The sequence below is a fragment of the Saccostrea echinata genome, unplaced genomic scaffold, assembly GCF_033153115.1.
Source record: "Saccostrea echinata isolate AGI-Se365-2 ecotype Australia unplaced genomic scaffold, CSIRO_AGI_Sech_v1 ptg000009l, whole genome shotgun sequence".
Classification (NCBI taxonomy): Eukaryota; Metazoa; Mollusca; class Bivalvia; order Ostreida; family Ostreidae; genus Saccostrea; species Saccostrea echinata.
In genome coordinates this window covers 31,818,420-31,831,140 of record NW_026889758.1, presented here as the reverse complement: position 1 = coordinate 31,831,140, position 12,721 = coordinate 31,818,420, and positions in this window count along the sequence as shown.

The window sequence follows — 12,721 nt, the reverse complement described above, 5'->3', positions numbered from 1 at the left end:
TTCAAATTATATTTGCTGAAAGATAATTGTACAACTTTGAATAGAAATGATAATCTGAGTTTGAATTCAAGCAGGGACTATATTTTTGGCTGAACTGTGGCATATGAAAATATCTATTTTTCTGCTTCTTAAAATAACTATACAGAACAATGAATTTATTAAAAATTTTGAAACAATAAAAGACTAAAAGAAATTTTCTGAAGTGGCTGAAATTAATAACTATGTAGTGAAGGTTTAAAATATATCAAGTAAAAAAAGATTTTCTAAACAAAGTACAATCTTGCTAGCTTTTGAAAGCTTGCAATCTATTAGAACAGATTTGAGCAAAAAATCGGTAAAAAGTGAATTCTCTCTCTTACTAAATGGTCAATATTTTTGGTGTTTGTATCTTTAAATGACTACTTTATCATGTGAGAATAAAAAAAAATTAAAATATAGGAATCATATAAAAATAACTGAAATAGAGGTCAAATTTAATCTAAGTGATACTGGTACTTTGTGACATTGTGTACTTCAATGTATGAAAATTTCATTAATTTTAAATATGTTAAATGTGAGAAGAATCCCTCTTTAATGTATATTTTGTAGAATGAAGAAATCGGCTGTGTATTGTGAATAATTAATAATCATCTGATTATAGGATATGTAATTATCAATTGTGTAATGTATAATGTTTGTAAACTATGTGATGTTGTAACATGGGATTACATTTCTTATTCAAACAGTCTTAAGTTTTTCTCATTTTCCTTATATAACTTGTTTGTTTAGAAGGCACTTTGAATTTTCTAGCCCCCCCCCCCCCTCTTTTTGAAAAAAAAGGATATTGGTTTTGCACCTATTGGTCAGTCAGCATCAAATAGACATAAAACTTAATACCTCAATATACACCTGATACATCTTATGGAGTATAGATGGCCTCTATCTGAGTTTTGAGGTTCAATAACAGTGGCAAAGATCATGGGTTAAACTATTATGAAAATAGGAAAATATTGTCTGTTCAGTATCTTGAGAAACTTTACATTGACATAAATCAAATTTGATACATTGGTACTTTTAAAGGGTAGATGACCCTTACTGATTTTGAGGTTACAAGATAAAAGATCAAGCTAGGCTCAAACAAATCTGGACATATGATGATTTTTCCAGCTCAAAATAAAATAAGAACTACTTTCATGACAGACATCAAATTTTGTAGACTGGTACTCCCTATATAAGTAGTAAATGACTAGCTCCTATTGATTTTGAGATCACAAGTTCAAAGGTTAAAGTCAAAATTCTAGGGCCATAAGGAAGACATCTTCATGCAGAAACCTGTTCTTGAAAGACATCAAACTTGACCCTCATTGATGTCAAAGACATTTTAAATACCACATGGGATATAAATGCTTAAAAGCATTTGTCCTATCTAATCCTATCTAATTCTCTCATATGCTGAGTTCTTTTGAAATTTGAGGTTTCCATAAATAGGAAATTGTTCCCATATTCAATTTAGGTCTGCAAGATTGTTGATTCATGTCATAACCCTTGCATTTGCCATGGACTTAGTTTTTGTATAAAGATGTGATTTAATTTTTTTTTTTTTTTTTTTTTTTTTTATTTTTATTTATTTATTTTTTTTTTTTTTTGTTGCTGGAACCATTGCGTTAATTTTGTGAATTTATCCAAAAAAAATTGTACAAAACATTTCTCCTTTGCATGTAAATTATGTACTGAACATCATATTAAAGCTTAGTGTATGGATGTTACAATTTAGATGTGTTATTTGTTTTTGTTTTGTTTTGTTTGTTTGTTTTTTTTAGTGTGATTCATGTGGTGTTAATAAAAAATTGTCTTGGAAGTAAAAGTGATTAGGAAAAAAAATTAGGCTTATTTCCTGTTGTTATGAGCAAAATATAGACTAAAGACAGTAAAGACATGGCACATATTTTGCATCATGCAGTGATTGCAGTCTGATACCTGCTCAGATGAGGCTGTGTCTGATCTACAGGGCACAGAATATCAAGCTTTAGTGAACAGGGTTCACAGCTTTTACATGCAGCGTTCAAGCCTTCCATTTGAAATGCAGCTATAGATATTTAGTATGGTGGTTTGAAGATTTAGAGTAAAGTTCTCATTATTGAAATTTATGAAATTATGATAAACAAAAACTTGTGAGAAAAATTTTCTCTGCAAAATTTATTCATTTATTAAAAATATTATGTGGTATTCGAACCCTAGCAATAAAAAACCTAAGTACATGTATCATTTTCTTTTGAGACTAGCACGCTAACCACTAGATTATACAAGTCCTGATAAACAGTGATTTCAATTATTTCTCGAAAAGATGCGAATGCTATGTCATAAAAGTATATTTTCAAGGTATAGGTCTTTGCTCCATGTTTTTGGTAACTCAAAAATGTATATATATTTTTGCACACTTTGAGGATTATTTTTCCAAAAAATGGAGCGAATACCCCACTCTTATCGAAAAACAGTGTCATAGTATGCATGGGAAAATGACTCTTTTTGTAGTGTGTGTATTATATTTAATTTTAATGTTATATTTGTAGATGAAATATCAAGGAAAATTTTAATAAAATTGAGATTCAATTTTTCACCTTCATGTTTGTCACACTATAGGCTTTTCGGTTGTCATGTTCACTCATTTTCTTTCATTATGTAGTCATCATAATATAAAATTCAAATCGAAGCTGTATGTCAAATAAATAAATCCGAAACACAAATATTTGTTGGTTGGTAATGAGTTTTTTTCGTCAAATCTCTTTCTCTCTTTCTCCCCTATTTTTTTTTTTCTGGAAAAAAATGTGCGTATTTGTGCATAGGCAGCTGCTCGCCTGATAAGTGATAAAACATAAAACCCTCAGTTTGACTTCTATTTAGAAATATAACAACATTATGGCATGTCAAAGGTTGCAATATTGGATCTTTTCCATTTGTAATGTATAATTTTTATTTACATTCTATAGTTTTCCATTTGTATTGTATAATTTTTCATTTGTATTCTATAATTTTCCATTTGTATTTCTATAATTTTGAATTTGGACTGTATAATATTTATTTGTATTCTATATTTTCCATTTGCATTGTAAAAAAATAATTTGTATTGTATAATTTTTATTTGTATTCTATATTTTCCATTTGCATTGTATAATTTCTTATCTGTATTGTTAAATTTCTTATTTGTATTGTAAATTTTCTTATTTGTATTCGATAATTTTTCATTTGTATTGCATTCGAGGATTGTTTATTTATTTCATTACGAAGGATTTCATTGATCAAGTTTAGTCTTTTTGTAGTATTTTGTTCAAACAAGCGAGATGTTTCGGGTGAACTGCGCTCCTCTATTTGCATTGATGCTAAGGGAAGGTCTTTTAATTCTCAAGGGGGGGGGGGGCTGGCAAAATTTGTCGAATAAGATTATTTATTTTCATGCTCTTGCTGGAGATAATATTTATGCCCAAGATGACCAGAGACAAGGAGAAGAAGAAGGAAACGAAAAAAATCTGCCCAAATCTGAAAACTCCATTTCTTTGGGGTGGGGTGGGGGTTGAGGTACCGCCAGTCAAGATCAAATTTTTATTTTCTCAGACAACATTTCTAAGGACAGATTATTTATTTGCTATCTCCCGGCGCTCCCTTTTCATCTAAATGGCCGTCCTCTAACATGCATGCAAATACATATAGGGGCCCAGTTTGCTTTGAGCACCAGGAACATCTCGTTCATTTTCAATACGATACAGGCTAAATCGTAACAAAATAAATAAACAATCCTCGGATACAATACAAATGAAAAATTATCGAATACAAGTAAAAAATTTTACAATACAAATAAGAAAAGCAACAATACAAATAAGAAATTATACAATGCAAATAAAAAATTATACAATTCAAAATATTTTTTACAATACAAATGGAAACTATGGAAAATTATAAAATTCAAATGGAAAATTATAGAATACAAATTGAAAATTATAGAATACAAATAAAAATTATACAATACAAATGGAAAATTTTACAATGCAAATGGAATAGATTGAATATTGCAACGTTTGACTTGCCATAATAATTTTTAAAATGAAATGTATTTTAACTAGTACTGCAAAAATATTTGTTGGCTTTGAAGCAAAAAATTATAAATAATAGTTGTAATATATATATATAAAGCCCGTTATGCATTTCCAACTATCGTAGATGTCCCTGGCATACTCTACTAACTAGACAGTGATTCCTTATATTTCCATTTCATTGTGAAATAAAATTGTAAATTTAGGTTTTAAAAATGTAGACTAATAGATTTAAATTACACGAGGCCTCACATGTCAATTTCAATAGTCCCCGCCCACTGAGGTCAAACACAAAGACAGCCGCATGAAATTTACATGCATATTAGGCCTCCTTAGATTCAGACACAAAGACAGCCGCACGAGAATTACATGCATATTAGGCCTTCTTAGCTCCTGACCTTTCGCTTGGCGAAATTTGCATTCGAGTGGAATGATCAAGAAATCAACTCTCCTAACTTTCAAAGAGTTATCACAGAGAAAACAAATCGAAATGGAAATATATTATGATAAACAACTGATACAAGTTTTACAGTTGTAAAAGTTGCAGTTTTGCAAGTATTATTTCTTATTTGACAATAGAAAACTTCTTCATTAATCAACATTATTAGTTTATTATGCCCCCGGATCGAAAGATCCCGGGGGTATATTGTTTTTGTCCTGTCTGTCTGTTTGTCTGTCTGTCTATTGTCAACTTTAACCTTGCCCATAACTTTTGATTGGTTGGAGCTATGACTTTAATATTTCACAAGTGTATTCCTTGTGACAAGACCTTTCTTTTGGTACCATCATATTTGACCTTTTAACCTTGACCTTGGAGTTTGACCCACTTTTGCAAAATTTTATGAGACTTTAACCTTGGCCATAACTTCTGAACAGTTGGTGCTTGGGGTTTCAAACTTCACATGTGTATTCTTTGTGACAAGGCCTTCCTCTGGATACCAACAACTTTGACCTTTTGACCTTGGAGTTTGACCTTCTTTTGAAAAACTTTAACCTTGGTCATAACATTTGAACAGTTGGAGCTTGGGGTTTCAAACTTCACATGTGTATTCCTTGTGACAAGACCTTCCTCTGGATATCAACCTCTTTGACCCTTTGACCTTGACTAGGAGTTTGACCTACTTTTGAAAAACTTTAACCTTGGCCATAATTTTTGAATGGTTGGTGCTTGGGCTTTCATACTTCACATACGTAGTCCTTGTGACAAGACCTTCCTTTGGATACCAACCACTTTGACCTTTTGACCTTGACCTAGGTGTTTGACCTACTTTTGAAAAACTTTAACCTTGGCCATAATTTTTGAATGGTTGGTGCTAGGGCTTTCATACTTCACATACGTAGTCCTTGTGACAAGACCTTCCTTTGGATACCAACCACTTTGACCCTTTGACATTGACATAGGAGTTTGACCTACTTTCGAAAAACTTTAACCTTGGCCATAACTTTTGAATGGTTGGTACTAGGGCTTTCATACTTTACATATGTAATCCTTGTGTCAAGACCTTCCTTTGGATTCCAACAACTTTGACCTTGACCTTGATGTTTTACTTACTTTTAAAAAACTTTAACCTTCGCCATAACTTTTGAACAGTTGCAGCTAGGGCTTTCAAATCTAACATTTTTTTATCTTTTGGCCTGGATTTTGACTGCATTTGAGAAACTTTAACCTTCGCCATAAGTTGCCATACGGGGGCATTAGTGTTTCACAAACACATCTTGTTGTGAATGTTTTTATGCAGACGTATGATTAAGTTTAAAACTATGAGAAATAATTGATAATAACTGTCATTTGCTTTTAAAATTGTTGACAATGATCAATTGTATACAATAAAATTTATAAATATATTAGTTAATATATCTTAAATTTACTTTAGAAGCATCATATTCAGGATATACTACGTCTACTTGGAATTGACATCTAAAACTCGATCAATTGATAGTTGTGTTAAAATTAGTTTAAGATATGTGTCTGGGTATTAAAAGATGTTATCACTCTCTCTCTCTCATTCTTTTTTGCATACACGACACACCATCATTACTGTTCAATTTTGTTTATATATTTTCTGTTTAATTTCCAAAATAGGTAAATATGATAAAACATTGTACCTTAAATTTCAAGAAAATTACCCCACAAAGAAAAGATTTTTTTTTTTTTTACAATTCAGATATGTAAACTGGATGACCTTTTGTGAGTTACCTCCTCTCTGACCACAATCATTTCCTTTTCTTGCATTCCAGTATATTTGGCAGTTTATTCCTAGAAATGATATTCTTTTTCATAATTAGTGTTTTGTTATGCTAATGAACATATGAGGTATCCGGTTATTTTGTTTGCCTTGCATTGATTCGGATTTTGATAGATTTCTAAAGTAGATCATGTACTAGGAAAACATTCAGCGAATATTAGGTTAATAAGAACTTCAAAAATAAAGGTTGTGATTTCTTGATTAAAATCCAGATAGCTTAACGAAAAGCGACCATAATTTACTTATGGTATATCTAGGTTCAAGTCCTAGTCTGGATAAAATGAGAAGAAAATCACACCTTTTTTAATGTGTCGTCTGAATCAAAGAAACATAACTGTACATTGATTTTATCTAGTTTATTTTCCAAGAAAATTTTTCACAGTTAGTGTAGATTTAGTGAACAAAAAACGCTGTCGTTCATTTTCTTAAATATTAATATATGAGTTTAAATTATTTAACTAACATCAGACAGATGTTTTTATTAATGGGTATACACATGTATAATAATCAAACATATTATTCAGTCACCATACAGGTATTAGATATCTTACTGCTCCAAAAAGTGCATGCTCAAAAACATTTATACGTTCACTCGTATATAAAGTAATGAAAGTAATGGCAAGACCATAAACATTCAGGTAGTTGAGGCAATTGCCTTGGATAAAAAAATTTGCGTTAATTTTTTTTAATGAAATTCATCAATATTTTAGCATGCAAAGACAATGGATACATTTCTCTCTCTCTCTCTCTCTCTCTCTCTCTATATATATATATATCTATATCTATATCTATCTATCTATCTATCTATCTATCTATCTATCTATCTATCTATATATATATATATATATATATATATATATATATATATATATATATATATATATATATATATATATATATATATTTGTATGTATGTATTCTTTATCGTGCCAATGCCTACCATGACATGGGGCCTCAGTTTTTAAGGTCTCATCCAAAAGACCCACAACTTTCACTTCAAAGTACCGAGCGCTTGACAAAGGAACAGTTGCTACCTATTATTTATCGACTTAGGTCAGTCGCGTGATTCAAACACACGACCTTCTGATCACGGAGCAAGCACTCTACCGACTGAGTTACCGTGATGGTCAGGAGCAGAGAAGATCGATGCACTTTTATTTATATTTATACATTTACATTTACTAGTATATTATTGCACTTTGTTTGCTTAATACTCAAAGGCAGAGGAGAAGATTTTCAAAGAATTAATGCATTTTCATTATAATCTTTAACCCTAACATCAGAACCCCTGACCCAGGGAGGATGAAATTCACAATTTTGGAAGAGACACTCTTTCTCATAACTATGCATTTAGCTTGTATGCTTAATATCCAGGAGCAGAGGAGAAGATTTTTAATAAATAATGTATTTTCACTATATATTCAATAGAGCCCCACCCTAACCCCTCACTCAGGGGTCATGAAATTCATAATTTTGGAAGAGGCACCTTCATTCATCACAACTATGTATCTAGTTAGTTTGTTTAATATCCAGGAGCAAAAAAGAATGTTTTCAAAGAAATTATGCTTTTTCACAATATAATCAATAGACCCCCCATTCACCAAAACCCCCGACCCTGGGGCAATGTATTTCAAAATTTGAAAGAGGCATCCTTGCTTATCATAACCATGTACTGAGCTTGTTTCAATACCCAGGAACAGAGAATAAGATTTTCAAACAATTAATGCATTTTCACTATATGATCAATAAAGCCCCACCCTAACACCAGAACCCCTGACCCTGGGGCCATGAAATTCACAATTTTGGAAGAGGCACTCTTGTTCATCATAACAATTAATTTACTTAAGTTTGTTTGTTCAATTCCCATGAGCAGAGGAGAAGATTTTAAAAGAATTAATGCATTTTCACTAAATAATCAATAGAGCCCCGTCCTTACTCCAGAACCCCTGACCCTGGGGCCATGAAATTCACAATTTTGGAATAGGCACTCTTGCTCATCATAACAATTTACTTTGTTTGTTTGTTTAATACCCAGGAGCCCTTCACCATTTTTTAAATTCTATGTAAGTCGCCCGAGTGGCACAGTGGTTAGAGCGTTTACACTACAACAAGTTGATCCTTACGTCACGGGTTTAAATACCACTGTGGGATGTGGAAACTGGTTGTTCGGATGATACCGAATAAAGCAAGGTCCCATGTCACAGTGGATGCTGGTACGAAGAGGATCCCTCACTGCCCAGTGGCCCCGATTGCCTAATATTGGTCAAAATTTGCAGCCCTCCACCAGCAAGTACATAATATTAAAAATTTTGATATGAGTGAAAAATTCTTGAAAGGGATGTTAAACCAAAAATTAAAAAAACCTGCGACTTTTAATTTCTGAAAAGACATTTTATGTAAAGATGCAATACATGTATAATAAAAAGTTCACAATGTAAAATATTCACATGTAAAAGAAGGTTGCAAAACTTACAGATATGTCTAGCACGCGAATAAAAGTTTGTTTATGAGTTACTTTAATTACACCTGATGCAGCATTTTGTTTGTACAATGCTGTTAATAATGAAATTGTGCAATATGTGCCTCTGTCCTTCAGTACTTTGATTTATTATGGCCTTATTTGGGAAGTGAAATCAAAAGATCAACTACTGATGAAAGCATAGATATAAATATATATTATCTAAATTCAGTATACATATTGTACTTTTAAACTATAATGATACAATGAATATGACTAGAATATATATAACATCAGAATATAGCATCAGAATTGTTTCATGACTATTACAGATCTATTTCAGAAATACATCACATGCTTGATAAAAAAAAGAGTTTTACACAACAGTATGTTTTCAAAAACAGTTGGTCAAACTTTTGCAAAAACAATTATCACAATAAATTAACCATGTAAATATCACACTCCATTTGAAAAATATACAAACAGACAAAACATGTTTTAAAATTTGAAAGTCTAAGGAAGTGAAAATAACAATGGGTGTAAATAACACAAAAAAAACTGTAATATCATATTGATGCTTAAATTGTTTTCTTGAATCAATTGCCAACTTATGATCTACAAGACCAAGAGACCTATGGGGCCACATTGCTCACCTGAGCACTTCGGCTAGGAAAAAGTAACAGAAATCAGTTCAGTATTGAAAAGTTTCTTGAGAAAAAGATTTTTAATGATTTTTCCTACATGTTCCTTTGTATAACTTTGATTCCCTGATCTGTGGTCCCTCCCTATCCCTCAAATAAGTTTCATAATTTCTGGTCCAGTGGATTTCTAAGAGATGCCATTAATTTTTCAGTAAATTTGCTTTGGAAGAACTTTCATTGAAACAAACTTGAATCCCCTTTATCCTAAGATGTTTTGTGATAAATTTGCTTGAAATTGGCTCAGTGGTTTATGAGGAGAAGATGAAAATGAGAAAAAAATTATGACAACAGACAATGGACAAATATTTATCCAAAAAGCTCACTTAACTCTTAAGCCTATGGCTCAGGTGAGCTAAAAGGTCTGGAATAATTAGAAATTTTCAAAGTCTAAAGGCTTTAAATTTTTTGAAAAATGGGTTGATAAAATATGAAACTGGTCATCAATATAGAGAGTCATACCAATATGAAATGATTTATATGATGGTGAAAAAAGGGTTATCTACTAGTCAGGGGCAAACATAATACTAGTACTAAGTTTTAACTCTATAGGACTTCAATATCATAAAGGGTAATTTACTTCCTAGAGGGTACCACCATGCCAACGCATCACAGTTAAGGCTACAAAAAGGAGGCGGGGCCTAATTTATACAGGAAATGTTAACTATGACATCACACAAATCTAACAATTCTTTCAAATGCAACAAAATGAAATGATTTGAAATTTTAAACTGTTAAAAAGGGAATTAAACTACATTAAAACTTACTATAACATGCTGTTTTGTAGTTAGTTAAATCCTGCATAGCAAGGTATAAATAAAGTGCCCCGCCACAGCATGATATGCCCGTCAAATATTGTTCAATTCTCATAAACAAAGATTTCCATGATTTTTCCATTCCTTATAATATTTGCTATTTATACATCTCCTGTTGTGTAGGCATTAATTATAACAAATATTACATCATAGATTTCTCAACTGGTTGTGTCAGAGCTTGACAAATGCCTATCTGCAACCCCCCCTCCTCATCTTTCATATTTGTTTGATATTTTCAAAAAATTAAATAAAAATATCACATTAAACAATATCAAATTAGTCTTAACAATTTAATCTATACCAAATTAATTTTGAAAATAAAAGGCTGGCCATCAAATGACATATGCTTTAAACTGACTTAAGTAGATCTTCGAATTCCCAAAGGATGCAGATAAGAACTGCTTGATCAGAGATGCTCTAACAGAAATAATTGAGACAGCTAGCTTTCCTACATTGAACTCATTAATTAATTATAATCTTTAAATGGATGTATGTCCACTCATTACTCCCAATGAATGGATCTGCACTATCTGCTTTGTAGTCTGTATTGCAGTAAAAATGCATATTTATGTCATTCTGTTGAAAACAGAGATTTTTTTAATTTGTTACAAAGATTTATAAAAAGAAACAAAAACTTGTGTAATCTTAATGCAACATTTGTAATAAGGTTACTGCATGACTCTTAGATTATAGGGACTATCTACCATAAAACATTTTTAAAAAAATACTTGATGATTTTTTGAGAAATAATGTCAAACTGGGTTTAAGCTGCAGAGCATATGGACAAATTGATATGCTTATTCCAATACCCCCCCCCCCCCGGTATAATTAGTTTTAATTATATTATACAATATCAAATAAGTTTATTTTACAGTATCAAATTAGTTTTAATTACTTTTCACCAAATTAATTTTAAAAGTTAGGCTAGCCAACAAAATCAATCAAACACGGCTGTTTCCTTTGCCCAATTCCCAAGAGATATTAACACCAGCTTGATCAGAGATGCTCTACCAGTTAGCTCATCACACTAAAACTCATTAATTTCTCTCTAATTTAACATGCAATTTTCTGTTATCAAAATTCTCCTTGACCAGTGCTTGATAATTACACCCATGGGAGAGGTGGAATTTCTCTTATAAACATTACATTTGTTATAGATTGCTGTAAAGTATATAATGAAAAAATAAGTATTTTCTTGATTTAACACATTTTAATAAGGATACTGCAACACTCTTACATTTCTGGGGATTGTGTAATTCAATAGTATAGAGACACAGTTTTTATTAAAATTTCACTTAAATTAAAGGTCCAACAGTGACCTTGAAATAGGTCGCGACACACCTTCTACCTAAGATGCATAAATTGGCCAAGTTTGATGATTCTAAGTCTAATAGTTTTCTAGTTATGAGCCGGACAGGATTTTTTCTCCATATTTGGCCATAGCATCTTAATTAAAGGTCAGAGCGACCTACTTTTAATGTGCGACACACCTTTTACCCAAGATGTACAGTATCAGCTGACAAAGTTTGATAATTCTATGCCTAATAGTATTAAAGTTATGAGCCAGACACGAAAAAGCTAACAGACGGACGGACGGACATGAACGCCATAACATAATACGTCCCGTCTTAAGACGGGTGTATAAAAAGTCACTAATCGCGATGCTCTTGTCCATGTGACATCATTTCGTAAAACGCAGTTTGTATGCAGCGAGAGGCAGATCATGTTACACTTTCACAACGAAAAATGTATTTCATAATATAAAATTTTATAATATAATATACAATATATTATTTGCAGATATTTAAGAGGCCATTCACTTGGATGCAATGTCTTTTTTATTCCTATATTTTCCTTACATTTCCTAGTTAACTGATACTGTCGTATATTTGTATGCAGGTACATAGAAGGGTAATGAAAGCTACTGGGTCTTAATGAATCGTTCTAGTGCAAGGGCGTACCTCAATCGATCATAGTAAGCATTTAAACATAAACTCTAGAGATACTAAGCTATTTGAAAAATGCTGTGATCCTGATGAATTCTTGAAAATGAATTATTTCTATATTTAATGTAGTTGACCAGCAAAAAATACAGCATGCATCCATGAAAATATTATTTTAACAATGAAATAGTATACCGGTAATCTGTATAGGATCGCAGCACTTTTCCACAAACAACAATAAGTGTTGAAAATATTTATAAACTAAACATTGAATATTAACTTGATGATGCACTACTGAAAGAGCCAGGTACATTAGTAGTGCAATTTGGCTCTTCTTTGAAAATTAAAAATAATCATATAGAAATGACTTGAGAATGTACACTTTATAAATTTATTAACAATTCTTATGTATTTTTTTTATAGTTTAGTTGCAATAACCCTCTGAAGATGGGATGTAACCGCTTTGAGCACTATGACGTCATTATTGCCGTCAATTT